Here is a 19,368-nt window from a genome sequence, read left to right as displayed (position 1 = left end):
ACGTCAAAAAACTTGGTTGAAATTAAAGCTTATCTTCGATGTATTAAAATATTTCTTTCTTTCTGCAACTTTCTTTGCAAAAACTCAGGAAAAAGATACCCTATCACCACCATATTTTGCACATATTTAGTTCATGTCACGTACATTATTTCATAAAATAACAACTACTTGATCGGACAACATCTTGGGTATGTAAATTAGGGTCAAAGGTCACAAATGTTTCATCCTGTATCTTGGTGAATACATGTCTTATCTTTCCCATATTTTGCACACGCAAAGATCATGTTACAAGAATCATTTCACAAAATAATCACTTTTTGCTCAGATGCCATCTAGGTTGTGCAAAGTGGGGTCAAAGGTCATATGTACTTGTTGTTGTATCTTCGTTATAGTGTATACAGATTTGGTACCAAAGATAGCAGATATGACTCCCTTTTCTAAATGAGAATCCAAACATCACACGGCCAATGTCTCTGACCACAGATGAAACCTGCATGGTCATGCCTATTGCGATCAGGACTTGAATCATTGATTAAAAAAAAGATCGGATCACCTTAATTTGTCAGTGATGACAAATTACAATCTCTAGTTAGGTGATCCGAGTATCCTTCGGATCACCTTCTGTATCTGTACGGATTCTTTCTTCTTCTTTCTTTCTTTATTTCTCCGCAAAAGTTGTGCAGAGGTTAGCTCAGAAAGTCCGCTGCCTATCAATTTCAAAATTATACCATGTATGCATCATGTCCCAAAGACGACAAATCTAATGTATCATTGTGATCAGTGGACCGTGACGTCACTATGACGTCATTATATGAAAACACATTCTCAATCATATCTCATTAATGGAATGAAATTTTTCAATGAAATTTACGTCACATATATTTCAAATTATGCGCATTCTACTCATGTTCTCAAAATTCATATTTTCTCTTAAAACGTGCGCGTACGCGCGCGTTGAAATATTTGTATGCTCCAATCGAGCTCAAAATTTTTTTGCACACGTTTCAGACCATTTGGAGCATTTTTTGAAAAATTGAAAAAATCGGACGGACGCGTACGCGCGCGCGCATATACGCACGCACAGCTCATGTGCAATTGAAATTTCCAGTTTTTTCACTTTGATCGGATGTCTGAAATGTTAAGGAATATTTATACCAAGTTTCAAATCAATCCGACTCAATATGACGTCATACGGGCCCGTCAAAGTTGAAATTCCGCGCGCGCGTCAATGGCGATATACAGTGCAACTATGCCAAAAAACTGCCAATTTTAAATCCGATTTTACTCGTCAGGATGGACGGTGACCCCCCATTTTCTGTACATATTTTGAAAGCTGATGAGTTGTACATGTCATTTCATGGGGTGGCAATGCTGACAAAATGATTAAAAGATATCAAATTTCTTAATAAAGTAAAAAAAGTAAATTTTCAAAATGACGTCATCAAATTTCAAGTTCATTCGAGCATATCTCACTAGTCCTTAGTCAATTTTCACCCAGATTTCAGTATGATGTAGCTTATTTAATGTTCTTTCAAACATAGAATTACAATATTTTGATTGGATAACGGTATCACCTCGTAAAAATGGATTAAAAGTAATCTTGTCAAATTTGACCAGTTTACGTGTTATCTCTATGGGAGTGCAGTTTTTCTGGAAATGAAAATTGACATGACTATCTTTATCGAGCACTAGCTCACTTAAGCTTCGGTAAATTTCTCCCAGATTTTAATATGTTGTAGCTGAGACTTTACGCTACCGTAAGTGTGCCCTTCGTTTTTTCATACGATGTCAAAATCACGTCAAAAAATTGGGTTGAAATTCAGGCTTATCTTCGATGTATTGAGATATTTCTTTCTTTCTGCAACTTTCTTTGCAATAACTCAAGAAAAACGGCCTCTATCACTTCTATATTTTGCACATGTTTAGTTCATGTCACGTGAATTATTTCATAAAATAACAGCTACTTGATCGGACACCATCTTGGGTATGTAAATTAGGGTCAAAGGTCATAGGTGTTTCACCCTGTATCTTAGTGAATACATGTCTTATCTTTCCCATATTTTGCACACGCAAAGACCATGTTACAAGGATCATTTCACAAAATAACCACTTTTTACTCAGATGCCATCTTGTCTGTGCAAATTGAGGTCAAAGGTCATATGTACTTCTTTTTGTATCTTCGTTATGACGTGTTATCTCTATGGGAGGGAATTTTCTTTAATGTGAAAATTGACATGATTGTCTTTATCGAGCACTAGCTCACTTACCCTTCGGTGAATTTCTCCCAGATTTTAATATATTGTAGCTGAGACTTTGCGCTATCGTTTCATTTCCTTCGTTTTTTCATACGATGTCGGAATTACGATAAAAAATTGGTTGAAATTAAAGCTTATCTTCTATGTATTGAGATATTTCTTTCTTTCTGCAACTTTCTTTGCAATAACTCAAGAAAAACATGCCCTATCACCCCCATATTTTGCACATGTTTAGTTCATGTCTCGTACATTATTTCATAAAATAACAACTACTAGATCGGACAACATCTTGGGTATGTAAATTAGGGTCAAAGGTCATAAATGTTTCATCTTGTATCTTAGTGAATACCTGTCCTATCTTTCCCATATTTTCCACACGTATAGACGATGTCGCGAGAATCATTTCACAAAATAACCACTATTTCATCAGATGCAATCTTGGGAGTGCAAAGGTGGGTCAAAGGTCATATGTATTCATTGCTGTATCTTCGTTATTCAGTGTATACAGAATTTGGTACCAAAGATGGCAGATATGACTCCCTTTTCTAAATGAGAATGCAAACATCACACGGCCAATGTCTCTAAACACAGATGAAACTTGTATGGTCATGCCTATTGCGATCAGGACTCGAATCATTGATAAAAAAAAATCGGATCACCTTAATTTGTCAGTGATGACAAATTACAATCTCTAGTGTTAAACTTCCCGTTGTCACAAAAAAGTTCTTTCTCCTCAAATGTTGTGTAGAGGTTAGCTCAGAAAGTCCTCATCCTATCAATGTCAAAATTATACCATATATGTATCATGTCCCAAAGACGACAGATCTAATAAAATCATAGTGATCAGTCGAAAGTGACGTCACTATGACGTCATTATATGAAAACACATTCTCATTCATATCTCATTAATGGAATGGAATTTTTCTATGAAATTTACCTCACATATAGTTCGAATCAAGTTGATTCTACTCATGTTCTCAAAATTCATCTGTACTCTTCGAACGTGCGCGTACGCGCGCGTTCAAATATTTGTACGCTCCAATCGAGCTCAAAATTTTTTTGGACACGTTTCAGGCCATTTGGAGCATTTTTTGAAAAATTGAAAAAATCGGACGGATGCGTACGCGTGCGCGCATATACGCACGCACAGCTAATATGCAATAGAAATTTCCCGTTTTTTCACTCAGATCGGATATCTGAAATGTCAAGGAATATTTCTACCAAGTTTCAAATCGATCTAATTCACTATGACGTCATACGGGCCCGTCAAAGTTGGAATTCCGCGCGCGCGTCAATGGCGATATACAGTGCAACAATGCCAAAATACCGCCAATTTTAAATCCGATTTTACTCGTCAGGATGGACGGTGACCCCCCACTTTCTTTACATATTCTGAAAGCTAATGACTTGTACATGTCATTTCATGGGTTTGCGATGCTGGAGAAATGACTAAAACATATCAGATTTCTAAATAAAATAAAAAAAGTAAATTTTCAAAATAACGTCATCAAATTTCAAGTTCACTCGAGCGTATCTAACTTATCCTTTGCCAATTTTCACTCAGATTTCAGTATGTTGTAGCTTATTAAATTCTCTTTCACTCATGTTATAACATAATTTTGATTGAATGACGGCATCACCTCGGAAAAATGGATTTAAAGTAATCTTGTCAAATTTGACCAGTTTACGTGTTATCTCTATGGGAGTGCAGTTTTTCTGGAAATGAAAATTGACATGACTATGTTTATCGAGTACTACCTCACTTATGCTTCGGTGAATTTCTCCCAGATTTTAATATGTTGTAGCTGAGACTTTGGGTTATCGTAATTGTGCCCTTCGTTTTTTCATACGGAGTCGGGATCACGTCCAAAAACTTGGCTGAAATTAAAGCTTATCTTCGATGTATTTTCATATTCGTTTCTTTTTGCAACTTTCTTTGCAATAACTCAAGAAAAACAAGCCTTATCAGCCCAATATTTTGCGCATATTTAGTTCATGTCACGTACATTATTTCATAAAATAACAACGACTTGATCGGACACCATCTTGGGTATGTAAATTAGGGTCAAAGGTCATAAATGTTTTATCCTGTATCTTGGTAAATGAATGTCTTATCTTTCCCATATTTTGCACACGTAAAGAATATGTTACAAGGATCATTTCACAAAATAACTACTTTTTGCTCAGATGCCATCTTGTCTGTGCAAAGTGGGGTCAAAGGTCAAATATATTTCTTTCTTTATCTTCGTTATGACGTGTTATCTCTATGGGAGGGAATTTTTTCTAGATGTGAAAATTGACATGATTGTCTTTATCGAGCACTAGCTCACTTATGCTTAGGTGAATTTCTCCCAGATTTTAATATGTTGTAGCTGAGACTTTGCGCTATCATATGCATGCCTTTTAATTTTCATACGGTGTCGGGATCACGTGAAAAATGTGGTTGAAATTAAAGTTTATCTTCGATGTATTGAGATATTTCTTTCTTTCTACAACTTTCTTTGCAATAACTCAAGAAAAACATACCCTATCACCCTGATATTTTGCACATGTTTAGTTCATGTCACGTACATTATTTCATAAAATAACAACTACAGTACTTGATCGGACACCATCTTGGGTATGTAAAGTAGGGTCAAAGGTCATAAATGTTTCATCCTGTATCTTGGTGAATACATGTCCTATCTTTCCCATAGTTTGCACACGCAAAGACCATGTTACAAGAATCATTTTATAGAATAATCACTTTTTGCTCAGACGCCATCTTGGGTGTGCAAAGTGAGGTCAAAGGTCAAATATACTTCATTCTGTATTTCCGTTAGTGTATACGGAATTCGGTACCAAAGATGGCAGGTCTGACTCCCTTTTCTAAGTGAGAATCCAAACATCACACGGCCAATGTCTCTAAACACAGATGAAACCTGTATAGTCATGCCTATTGTGATCAGGACTCGAATCATTGATTAAAAAAAAATCGGATCACCTTAATTTGTCAGTAATGACAAATTACAATCTCTAGTTAGGTGATCCGAGTATCCTCTCGGATCACCTTCTGTATCTGTACTGATTCTTTGTTAGGTGATCCGAGTATCCTTCGGATCACCTATTGTATCTGTACTGATTCTTTATTTCTGGACAAAAGTTGTGCAGAGATTAACTCAGAAAGTCCTCTGCCTATCAATTTCAAAATTATACCATATATGTATCATGTCACAAAGACGACAGATTTTGTAAAATCATTGTGATCAATGGACCGTGACGTCACTATGACGTCATTATATGAAAACACATTTTCATTAATATCTCATTAATGGAAAGGAAGTTTTCCATGAAATTTACGTCACATATAGTTCAAATCAAGCGTATTCTACACATTTTCTCACATTTCAGTTTACACTCAAACCGTGCGCGTACGCGCGCGTTAAAATATTGACATGCTCCAATCGAGCTCAAATTTTTTTTGCACACGTTTCAGGTCATTTGGAGCATTTTTTGAAAAATTGAAAAAATTGGACGGACGCGTACGCGCGCGCACATATACGCACGCACAGCTCATATGCAATAGAAATTTCCCGTTTTTTCACACTTATCGGCTGTCTGAAATGTCAAGGAATATTTCTACCAAGTTTCAAGTCAATCCGACTCAATATGACGTCATACGGGCCCGTCAAAGTTGAAATTCCGCGCGCGCGTCAATGGCGATATACAGTGCAACTATGCCAAAAAACCGCCAATTTTAAATCCGATTTTACTCGTCAGGATGGACGGTGACCCCCCATTTTCTGTACATATTTTGAAAGCTGATGAGTTGTACATGTCATTTCATGGGGTGGCAATGCTGACAAAATGATTAAAAGATATCAAATTTCTTAATAAAGTAAAAAAAGTAAATTTTCAAAATGACGTCATCAAATTTCAAGTTCATTCGAGCGTATCTCACTAGTCCTTTGTCAATTTTCACCCAGATTTCAGTATGATGTAGCTTATTTAATGTTCTTTCAAACATAAAATAACAAAATTTTGATTGGATAACGGTATCACCTCGTAAAAATGGATTGAAAGTAATCTTGTCAAATTTGACCAGTTTACGTGTTATCTCTATGGGAGTGCAGTTTTTCTGGAAATGAAAATTGACATTACTATCTTTATCGAGCATTAGCTCACTTAAGCTTCGGTAAATTTCTCCCAGATTTTAATATGTTGTAGCTGAGACGTTACGCTACCGTAAGTGTGCCCTTTGTTTTTTCATACGATGTCAGAATCACGTCAAAAAATTGGGTTGAAATTCAGGCTTATCTTCGATGTATTGAGATATTTCTTTCTTTCTGCAACTTTCTTTGCAATAACTCAAGAAAAACAGCCTCTATCACTTCCATATTTTGCACATGTTTAGTTCATGTCACGTGAATTATTTCATGAAATAACAACTACTTGATCGGACACCATCTTGGGTATGTAAATTAGGGTCAAAGGTCATAAGTGTTTCACCCTGTATCTTAGTGAATACATGTCCTATCTTTCCCATATTTTGCACACGCAAAGACCATGTTACAAGGATCATTACACAAAATAACCACTTTTTACTCAGATGCCATCTTGTCTGTGCAAATTGAGGTCAAAGGTCATATGTACTTCTTTTTCTATCTTCGTTATGACGTGTTATCTCTATGGGAGGGAATTTTTTTAAATGTGAAAATTGACATGATTGTCTTTATCGAGCACTAGCTCACTTACCCTTCGGTGAAGTTCTCCCAGATTTTAATATGTTGTAGCTGAGACTTTGCGCTATCGTTATGTGCCATTCGTTTTTTTCATACGATGTCGGAATTACGATAAAAAAAACTTGGTTGAAATTAAAGCTTATCTTCTATGTATTGAGATATTTCTTTCTTTCTGCAACTTTCTTTGCAATAACTCAAGAAAAACACGCCCTATCACCCCCATATTTTGCACATGTTTATTTCATGGCTCGTACATTATTTCGTAAAATAACAGCTACTAGATCGGACAACATCTTGGGTATGTAAATTAGGGTCAAAGGTCATAAATGTTTCATCTTGTATCTTAGTGAATACCTGTCCTATCTTTCCCATATTTTTCACACGTATAGACGATGTCGCGAGAATCATTTCACAAAATAACCACTATTTCATCAGATGCAATCTTAGGAGTGCAAAGGTGGGTCAACGGTCATATGTACTTGTTGCTGTTTCTTCGTTATAGTGTATACAGAATTTGGTACCTAACATGGCAGATATGACTCCCTTTGCTAAATGAGAATGCAAACATCACACGGCCAATGTCTCTAAACACAGATGAAACTTGTATGGTCATGCCTATTGCGATCAGGACTCGAATCATTGATAAAAAAAAATCGGATCACCTTAATTTGTCAGTGATGACAAATTACAATCTCTAGTTTTCCTTCTTCTTCTTCTTTATTTCTGGACAAAATTTGTGTATCGGTTAGCTCAGAAAGTCCTCTTCCTATCAATGTCAAAATTATACCATATATGTGTCATGTCCCAAAGACGACGGGTCAAGTAAAATCGTAGTGATCAGTCGACCGTGACGTCACTATGACGTCATTATATGAAAACACATTTTCAATCATATCTCATTAATGGAAAGGAATTTTTCAATGAAATTTACGTCACGTAAATTTCAATTCAAGGGAATTCTACTCATGTTTTCAAAATTCATCGCATTGTTAAAACGTGCGCGTACGCGCGCGTTGAAATATTTGTATGCTCCAATCGAACTCCAAATTATTTTGCATACGTTTCAGACCATTTGGAGCATTTTTTGAAAAATTAAAAAAATTGGACGGACGCGTACGCGCGCGCACATATACGCACGCACAGCTCATATGCAATAGAAATTTCCCGTTTTTTTACACTTATCGGATGCCTGAAATGTCAACGAATATTTCTACCAAGTTTCAAGTCAATCCGACTCAATATGACGTCATACGGGCCCGTCAAAGTTGAAATTCCGCGCGCGCGTCAATGGCGAAATACAGTGCAACAATGCCAAAAAACCGCCAATTTTAAATCCGATATTACTCGTCAGGATGGACGGTGACCCTCCATTTTCTTTTTATATTCTGAAAGCTGATGAGTTGTACATATCATTTCATGGGTTGGCGATGCTGAAAAAATGATGAAAAGATATCAAATTTCTTAATAAAGTAAAAAAAGTAAACTTTCAAAATGACGTCATCAAGTTTCAAGTTCACTCGAGCGTATCGCACTAATCCTTTGCCAATTTTCACCCAGATTTCAGTATGATGTAGCTTAATAAATACTCTTTCATTAATGTAATAACAACATTTTGACTGGATGACGGCATCACCTCGTAAAAATGGATTAAATGTAATTTTGTCAAATTTGACCAGTTTACGTGTAATCTCTATGGGAGTGCAGTTTTTCTGGAAATGAAAATTGACATGACTATCTTTATCGAGCACTAGCTCCCTTATGCTTCGGTGAATTTCTCCCAGATTTTAATATGTTGTAGCTGAGACTTTGGGCTATCGGTAATGTGCCCTCCATTTTTTCATTTGATGTCGGGATCACGTCCAAAAACTTGGTTGAAATTAAAGCTTATCTTCGATGTATTGAGATATTCCTTTCTTTTTCCAACTTTCTTTGCAATAACTCAAGAAAAACACGCTCTATCAGCATAATAGTTTGCACATGTTTAGTCCACGTCACGTACATTATTTCATAAGATAACAACTACTTGATCAGACACCATCTTGGGTATGTAAATTGGGGTCAAAGGTCATAAATGTTTTATCTTGTATCTTGGTGAATACATGTCCTATCTTTCCCATATTTTGCACACGCAAAGACCATGTTACAAGAATCATTTAACAAAATAACCACTTTTTGCTCAGATGCCATCTTGTCTGTGCAAAGTGGGGTCAAAGGTCATATGTACTTTTTTTCTCTATCTTCGTTATGACGTCTTATCTCTATGGGAGGGAATTTTTCCAGATGTGAAAATTGACATGGTTGTCTTTATCGAAAACTAGCTCACTTACCCTTCGGTGAATTTCTCCCAAATTTTAATATGTTGTAGCTGAGACTTTGGGCTATCATAATGTGCAATTAGTTTCTTCATACAATGTCGGCATCATGTCAAAAAACTTGGTTGAAATTAAAGCTTATCTTCGATGTTTTATGATATTTTTTCTGAAACTTTCTTTGCAATAACTCAAGAAAAACAGCCTTTATCACCCCCATATTTTGCACATGTTTAGTTCATGTCACGTACATTATTTCATAAAATAACAACTATTTGATCGGCCACCATCTTGGGTAGGTAAATTAGGGTCAAAGGTCACAAATTGTTCATCCTGTATCTTCACCATGTCCTGTCTTTCCCATATTTTGCACACGCAAAGGGCATGTTACAATAATCACTTCACTAAATAACCACTTTTTGCTCAGATGCCATCCTGGGTGTGCAAAGTGGGGTCAAAGGTTAATACTTCATTCTGTATCTTCGTTAGTGGATACGGAATTCGGTACCAAAGATGGCAAGTCTGACTTCCTTTTCTAAATGAGAATCCAAACATCACACGGTTAATTTTTCCAGATGTGAAAATTGACATGGTTGTCTTTATCGAAAACTAGCTCACTTACCCTTCAGTGAATTTCTCCCAGATTTTAATATGTTGTAGCTGAGACTTTGGGCTATCGTAATGTGCAATTTGTTTCTTCATACAATGTCGGCATCATGTCAAAAAACTTGGTTGAAATTAAAGCTTATCTTCGATGTTTTATGGTATTTTTTTCTGAAACTTTCTTTGCAATAACTCAAGAAAAACAGCTTTTATCACCCCCATATTTTGCACATGTTTAGTTCATGTCACGTACATTATTTCATAAAATAACAACTACTTGATCAGACACCATCTTGGGTATGTAAATTGGGGTCAAAGGTCATAAATGTTTTATCTTGTATCTTGGTGAATACATGTCCTATCTTTCCCATATTTTGCACACGCAAAGACCATGTTACAAGAATCATTTAACAAAATAACCACTTTTTGCTCAGATGCCATCTTGTCTGTGCAAAGTGGGGTCAAAGGTCATATGTACTTTTTTTCTCTATCTTCGTTATGACGTCTTATCTCTATGGGAGGGAATTTTTCCAGATGTGAAAATTGACATGGTTGTCTTTATCGAAAACTAGCTCACTTACCCTTCGGTGAATTTCTCCCAAATTTTAATATGTTGTAGCTGAGACTTTGGGCTATCATAATGTGCAATTAGTTTCTTCATACAATGTCGGCATCATGTCAAAAAACTTGGTTGAAATTAAAGCTTATCTTCGATGTTTTATGATATTTTTTCTGAAACTTTCTTTGCAATAACTCAAGAAAAACAGCCTTTATCACCCCCATATTTTGCACATGTTTAGTTCATGTCACGTACATTATTTCATAAAATAACAACTATTTGATCGGCCACCATCTTGGGTAGGTAAATTAGGGTCAAAGGTCACAAATTGTTCATCCTGTATCTTCACCATGTCCTGTCTTTCCCATATTTTGCACACGCAAAGGGCATGTTACAATAATCACTTCACTAAATAACCACTTTTTGCTCAGATGCCATCCTGGGTGTGCAAAGTGGGGTCAAAGGTTAATACTTCATTCTGTATCTTCGTTAGTGGATACGGAATTCGGTACCAAAGATGGCAAGTCTGACTTCCTTTTCTAAATGAGAATCCAAACATCACACGGTTAATTTTTCCAGATGTGAAAATTGACATGGTTGTCTTTATCGAAAACTAGCTCACTTACCCTTCAGTGAATTTCTCCCAGATTTTAATATGTTGTAGCTGAGACTTTGGGCTATCGTAATGTGCAATTTGTTTCTTCATACAATGTCGGCATCATGTCAAAAAACTTGGTTGAAATTAAAGCTTATCTTCGATGTTTTATGGTATTTTTTTCTGAAACTTTCTTTGCAATAACTCAAGAAAAACAGCTTTTATCACCCCCATATTTTGCACATGTTTAGTTCATGTCACGTACATTATTTCATAAAATAACAACTACTTGATCGGACACCATCTTGGGTAGGTAAATTAGGGTCAAAGGTCACAAATTGTTTATCCTGTATCTTTGTGAATACATGTCCTATCTTTCCCATATTTTGCAAACGCAAAGACCATGTTACAAGAATCATTTCACAAAATAACCACCTTTTTGCTCAGATGCCATCTTGGGTGTGCAAAGTGGGGTCAAAGGTCAAATACACTTCATTCTGTATCTTCGTTAGTGTATATGGAATTCAGTGCTAAAGATGGAATATCTGACACCCTTTTCTAAATGAGAATCCAAACATCAAAAGCCCAATGTCCCCTCAACTGAACCCTTTAACATTAGTAACAACTTCATTCGTAGATTTTTTTTTTACCCAGTATATTTCATTCAGAAGCAAGTCTACTTTTGTAATTTGGTCTTAATTAAAATCATGTTTAGCTGTGGATGGTACATGGAACACACACACACGCACACACACACACAAACTGTTTGAAAAACATAAACAGCTTTATCCACAAGTATAAAACCCTTCATACTGGTGGATTTTTTTCATTGTTCATCGTCTCATCATCAAGTGTTGACATTGGTAAAGTGAGTTGATGTGTGCAGCATATCAATGTCAGAATGCATTCTATTCACTGCACACAGAACCTCAATTATGATCAGAGACTGCTTCTTACTCCTACTCATTTGGTGTCACCAAAGAAAGCAAAATGTCTGTACATGTATAGCAATGTGTTCCATTTGTGTGTCATTTTGAGTATACAGTAAACCTCGCATGAGTCGAAGCTCTCGGGACTGACAAAAATGCGTCGACTTAAGTGAAATTCGACTCTCGCGAGAGTCGATTTTTTTTCGACTCATAGTTATGTACATGTATTATAGTACATTTGCATGCGTGTGTGTGTGTGTGCGTGCGTGTGTGTGTTTGCATTCAAATTTGTCTGTTCTTGAAGATAACGTTCTTATTTTGTTCTAAATTGAACATGAATTTGTATCAATACTCTGAGAATGTCTGCGCTAATGTGGCAATGTGCATGTGCTATGTCTATGATGCAACACAGGTAGCCATCTCTGTCAACCAACCCTTAGACAAACACTCTCCCAGGCCCATCCCACCTCCATTGAACAAAACTATACAGCCAGCCACGCACAAACAAACTCCGCCCACTTGGCCTGTCACTAAAATATTAAAGCAGCGATTGGTTGACCAAGGAGTTCTGGCTTGACATGGATAAAGTATGGATGTGCTGTGTGTATGGATAAAGTATGGATCGATGTGCTGTGTGTATACATGTATACATGTGTATGTATTCGATATGCGTGCGGAGCGGTACGGTGAGTGTGCATGCATACCTGCAGCAGGTCATGCAGGGACGAGGTTCTGCGACATGCCGATTTTTTTGTTCTCCTCTAAATGTAATGAGAATGCCAGGCAAAACTTCTTCGGCTTAAGTGATGTAAACTACGTGTATTTTGTACAAAAGGGACTGAATGTTTTACTTCGACACAGCCGAAATTCGACTCTCGTACTTCGGCTTATCCAAATATTTCTTAGAGAAAATACATAGGGAAAAATCGGGACTTTTTATTTTGCTTCGAGTTAAATGATTTTCGACTCACTCGACGTCGACTTATCCGAGGTTTACTGTATTTTGTATAAACAAAAGTTCACCACTTTGTGTAGCCAACATTTGATAATCATTAGATATCGTACATGTACTTGCTGTCACAAAAATGAGGCAAAAGCAGTCATTTGCTTTAGGTCACTGGTTACATAGAATTTATTCCTCTTTGTTTAGACACATACAAATTTGAAGACCTCTGGTCTAAGGGTGCACACTAACAGCAGGGGCAAATCCAGGAATTCCATAATTTCGAAAACAAAATGGGGAATGTTAACTTTTTTTTGGTTTTATCAACAAGTAATAACCTTCCCTTGAGAATGGCGAGAACATGCTTGCCAAAACGTCGAGATTGGGTAGGCCCTTTTCAGGGCCACACACTTACCCTGGAAAGAATACCTAGCGGACTGCGAAACCTTCTACCACCCAACGTTCTACCACCATGGAAGCCTTCAAAGATTTCATCAAATAATAAAGAGGGATCTTTCATCAAATAATAAAGAGGGATCACATGCCTGATGCACTTGTTGGAAGGTAGGCATCGTGACGTGTTATATGTGACAAGATGCTTCTATCGTTATGTAATTGGATTGCGCACCACACTGTCATCACATACATTGTACAGCATATTCCAATTTCCTGAGCTATGACTCCACTTGATTTTACTAATAACAGTCGTTGACAACTGAATATTACGTTCAATTATGAATATGCACTTTTTATTGTTGTGTACATTATGTATTTTAATACACGCAGGTGCTAATTATGGGGTGCTTTCAACACAATTATTGATTAATCAGTGAGTTGACTATACAACTCTCAATGAGAAGATAACAGCATCACCTGTATCTGCTCAAACAAAGGTTTTAAGCTTGAGGGGACATAATAGTGAAGGTGCGGCAATTACAAATAGGTGTACAAGGTACGAGCCATTGCGACAGTCCGAGTAGAATCCCAGGTCGCTTTGGTGAAATACATTGGCCACGTCACTCTCCAAAGAGGTCTCGATCGTAATCGTGAACTGCGGTTAATGATGGGAAAAAGGGACTATGTAGCAAGTATTATGGGATAAGCCTACGTGTACCTTTTTACTTAACCGTGGTCAAAGAACTGGTCAGCAAAAATTACCTCTTTTGTTTCTTTTTGCCATCGGGGGAGCATCCAGTGTACACATCTTACTACCTGCCAAAAAACAATATCAATGCATGTACATAATTGAGTATGCAGGTTGTAAAAAGCAAATAAAACTGATTGTAAAGTACACTTCAGGTTGATCTGACTGAACTGTGTGTTGGTTCAACGGCTTCAAGCAAAAACCATGCATTATATAGCATAAACTTGATATAACACAGCAAATAAACATCTGTAATGAAAGGTACAAACAAAGCATATCTGCAAAGTATGACACAAAAATTGCATGTCTTGTTGCTTATGTGGTTCTGCGATGGCAGCCTCTAAGCGTTATACATATTGCATAAAGCATATAGTCATATTCCATAGAAATATGGGCACTTTACTTATCTGGTTGCTGTGAATACCTTCATGGTAAGTTTTTTTCTACAGAGGTAACATCATGACAATGCAAAAGAAATTAAGATTATAACAAATTATCACACACACACACACACACAAAAACTGTACTAGCCAAGGCATATACATGATAACAATACATTCTGAATACCTATGACATTCATATAGTACATACATTAATTAACTTGTCGTTGTGTTGAAATCTACATCAAAGCCTTGACATTGTCAAGAGTAATGAAGACGCCATGTAACTTAATGTTTTCTGAAATAACGATATTGTACCACATAACGCGCTGGCCATCTGAAGTGGCACGTCAATCTAGATTGTCGGACTAGTGGATCCAACTTTGCAGCGGGCGGATTAGTCGCTACTTCAAACTAACAAAGTATGTGCTCCTACACTCCCTGTACGCCCCGCCCCCCCCCCCCCCCCCCCCTCCTCCTTCTGGACCTGTCACTGAACAGGTGTCTGACACAATCTATGGCACTTGCACAAGCACACATGTCATTTTTTTTATGATATAAGTCACTGCTAAAAACAATAGCCCTGCATTTTTTTTTCATCAAAGCACAAAGAATTACAGCTCAAGGCCTCACTTGTCGCACTGAACCAACTGACTTAACTATCTCTGAGGTTCAATGAGGGCAGTCAATATCTACCATACTCTTGATATCCTCATACATTTTACATGAAATTGTAATAACAACTCCTTATTTTATATAAAACATGATATACACATGTGAGTATCTCTTATGGCTATTCAAACCTTTCTTTGCTTGATTCAGGTCACAGTATACACAGCACCTCTATTATACATACATATGTATATATCAAACTACAGATGAGTACAACTCTTAGAGCAAACTAAGTCTTTCCTGTTATTCAACTTACTCTGATAAAACAAGCAAAGTACCATGTATTTTGCTCTTTTATGTATGCCTTTATGATCATGAGATATTTCTTAGAACTGTGCATACACTTACTGTAAAAGTGGAAATTTTCGCGGTGTTGAGATTTTCGCGCATTTTGCGCAATCAGAAACTAGCGCGAAAATAAAAGCACGCTAATATTTTTGCTTGCCATATGTTCCCATAATTACTATCTTGATTCCGTGGAATTAGAAACATGTGAAACTCTTCTTACCGGGCCAGGCGCGAAAAATCAGTCGCGCAAAAATATCCACTTTTACAGTAGTGCGCATTCTCAGAACTTCCATATCCAAAAAGGTATGTCATGCTCAGGCAAAACAAAAAACAAGACAAAAAACCAAAAAAGAATACAGACTCCATACACATGATAATCTTACTGCATGTTGCATGTAAACCTAGCAAATATTTGCCTGTATATATACGAGTGATAGTATGTGTAATTTAGCAAAATGAGAATCTTCACTAAAATCCACCATATAGACAAACTATTTTATTTTCTACACATCCACTATTGTCACATTTTCATTCATTATCCCTTAGAAAAATAATTCTTTGTTCTGCAATACTTCTCAGATCACAACGTGGCTGTTGGCAGTAACATCTACATCACCAGTTTTTGTACCAGAATTCAATTTAGCAGTCCAAGATATGATCAATAAGCTACACACCAAATATCCAGGTCAAGAGTATTGTTTTCAGGGAAACATGTACTTGTTGTCAACCATTTCAAGTTTGTAAATGGAATATCATTGAGTGAGTGTTTTGTGTTTACGACATACAATGCATTGATGACGATTACGAGCTGAGAAAAGGTTCCCTGCTTTTTAAGACGCTGCCTAGGGAAGACAGCGTGCATCTTGCTATGGAAGGGGTGGTATTTTTCGTGGCAGCCCTCAGTGCTCCGTGTCTTGTAGCGACTTCTCTTCTATGGTGATGGGGTGGAATGCCTACTAGCACAGGGAGCTGGTGGGTAGGGGTTGATTTCAGGCAGCCTGTGATGGTGAAGAGAGCAGAGATGAGTTGGACGTCCACTTTCTTAGTATGGCATCTATGCCCTCAGGCAGAGACACAGTATTCAGCTGAAGCGTAGACAAGGGCGAGAGCGGTGGAGCGGAGTGTGGTAAAAATCGCCTCCTGAGTTAGGCCTAATAGTCTGCTTAGAAGGCACACTCTAGCAGATGCTTTCCCAGCTACATTCAGGGCATGCTGATGGAAAGTGAGTGAGAGTGTCTTCCATGCCATGCAGTTTGATGTAGGGTTGACAGTCATCTACACAGTAGAGATAGATGTGATCCACAAATGGTCCTGTCATTTTGGGCTTTCAATAGTAGACTCCTAGTCTCGGTATCACATCAAGAGAATACTGCAAAGTTGGCATGTTCTCTCTATTGAGCAAGGCCTGGTAAAAAAGACATGAAAGACTTACTGTTACCGATGCAAGAAATTCCTCTTTCAATATCATTGAAATATTAGCATAAATATGATATCTGCTGTGTGCTGGGAGAAAAATTAACTGTGATAACTGTTAATGATATAGACTTTTAACATCAAAAGGCTTTCTTGTGTATATTTCAGACATATTGGCCCGAATTCACGAAGATGGTGCAATTGAAATCATGCTTTAAACTATGGACAATTTGTATGGAGCCCCAAGTGTCACATGGTCTACCATAAAAAGAGGAATGTTCACGTGCATCTTACTTTCACAAATATAATTTTTTTTTAATATGAATTTAACGCCACTGGCAATTAGCGAAAATTTCATGCCACAAAAAAATGCTATCAGCCCCAATTTGTGGAAATATTGTGCTGCGAATATGTCATGTTTTACAGTATTTTTTACAAATTAGGCTATATGACACTTGATGCTCCAAATTGTCTATGGTTTTAAAGGGATAGTACAGTATTGGTGGAGATGAGAATTGGGCTATTAACTTTTTGCGAGATACCAAGAAAACACTTATAATATAGTACAGAACATACCTTTTTAAGAGGAATTCAAAGTTTATTTGATGAAAATCGGGTTTGGAATGACTGAAACATACAAAAACAATGTAAAACAAAGCGATCGTAATAAAGTGTGGGTCCCACACTTTATTAGAATCGCTCTTTTTTGGATATCTCAGCCATTTCAAAACCAATTTTCATCAAATAAATGTTGAATTCCTCATAGAATTACATGCTCTTTCATATTGCATAAGAGGTTTCTCATCATCTCATCAAAAAATGTTAGAAACCTGAAATTAGGTCTCAACCGAAACTATACGATCCCTTTAAGCATGGTTTCAGTCAAGTTCGGTGAAAATTAGTCATGGTATTTTCAAAAAGATGAAAATGTAAAAAGTTTATGCATAACGTACAATGGACAATGCACGACAAATGTCAGATGAAGCGTGATCGCAATAGCTCACTTGAGCCTTTGGCCCGAGTGTGATGAAAAGGAGAGGATACTAAACTTACCTCTGCAACACTTGGATGGAAGGATGGAGATGACAGGCACAAACACCGGCCACTTCAACCTTCAACAGGCAAAAGAAAGCCATTGGATATTGATCATATGGATATAATCCAAGATTGATGTGTTATTTCACCAGTTCTTTGCTTGCTCAATGTCTGTCAAACACTAATAAATGATAGCAATCAATCAATACGAACTATTGAGGAAACAGAAGTTTGAACATTAGTTAAAATGATTTGGGTGAAAGGATTAAAAACTATACATACATGACCGAGTCAAAAATTGTGTTAAAAACATGAGTCATAGTTGTCACTCTGTGTTTTATTATGAAATATTCATTGATATGAATTACAACACATGAATGTAAATTAGAATCTTGCATACATACAACTCTTACTTTGTTCGGGGTCATTTAAACATTCTAATTACCTGCTTTCCCTTGATTTTCTTTTTGTCATCAGAGGCAGACCAGAAATTCCATAATGGGGCAGGAGCCTTGTGCCCCCCTGCCTGGCTTTGCTACTGCTCTTGACACTTATCACACGATCAAAAAAACTTTTCCTTAGCATTCAACTTTCTGCATTAATATACACTACATTTCCTCAAATGATCAGTTTGCAAAATCTAGTCCCTATAGTAAACACAATAATCTTCTAGGCTATGTTATATTGCTGTTCTATGTCTGTCTCATGTCTGTACTTTGTTTTACTTCAATTCTATATCTGTTCTATTTCATTTCAATTCTGTTCTACATTGTATTGATTGTATGCTGCAATGATCACATTTCTGAGCTCTAATGAAACTGTCATTAGCAATTACTTTGAAACAAAATCGGTAAATCTCATCTCGTATCTACATCAACTGCAACTTAATATCTTATTGATAGCACTATTGCCAAAATACACTTACAGCCAAGATTAGTCTCTCACTAAGTATTTTCTGAATGATACAGTACTCATCTTTTCGTTTCACATTGTCATGGATCATAATATCTCTTTCAATGAACAAAGATCATTACTATCGTCATATGTTTTTGTCTATTCCGATGTCTTAATATTAGTCGTCTTGTACCTTTTTCTCTTGTAATGTCAGTTTTTTCTATAGTAATCTAGTCTTACTTTTGTTGAAGTTTTGTTTCATATTCATAAGCATGATCTTTTCAGTGGATCCCTCCATGCTTTGCATGTTTTCCTCATTGCATATTTTTTTTTCTTTTAACTTCAATCACTTCAGTATTAAACATAATGTATCACTACTACTGAGTCTTTTTTTTTATTGCTGTATACTCTCTCCTACATTTGTAATGATATATTCTGTTTACCTACGATAATTCTGCATCACAAAAGGAAATATGACAAATGAAAATAAATCTTTATTGATTTGAGAATATACCACATTACTTTGCATAAACTCATGATACCACTCATCAAAACTGTATTCTAATAGCTTCATGGTAACTGTAATAAAGGGGAATAACTTCAGCATGAAGTGTATCGATACCTGTGC

This window comes from Diadema antillarum, unplaced genomic scaffold (assembly GCF_040938485.1).
Source record: "Diadema antillarum isolate AM-2024a unplaced genomic scaffold, OU_Dant_1.0 scf00000107, whole genome shotgun sequence".
Classification (NCBI taxonomy): domain Eukaryota; kingdom Metazoa; phylum Echinodermata; class Echinoidea; order Diadematoida; family Diadematidae; genus Diadema; species Diadema antillarum.
The sequence above is the reverse complement of the archived record's forward strand: the minus strand, read 5'-3'. Positions refer to the sequence as shown.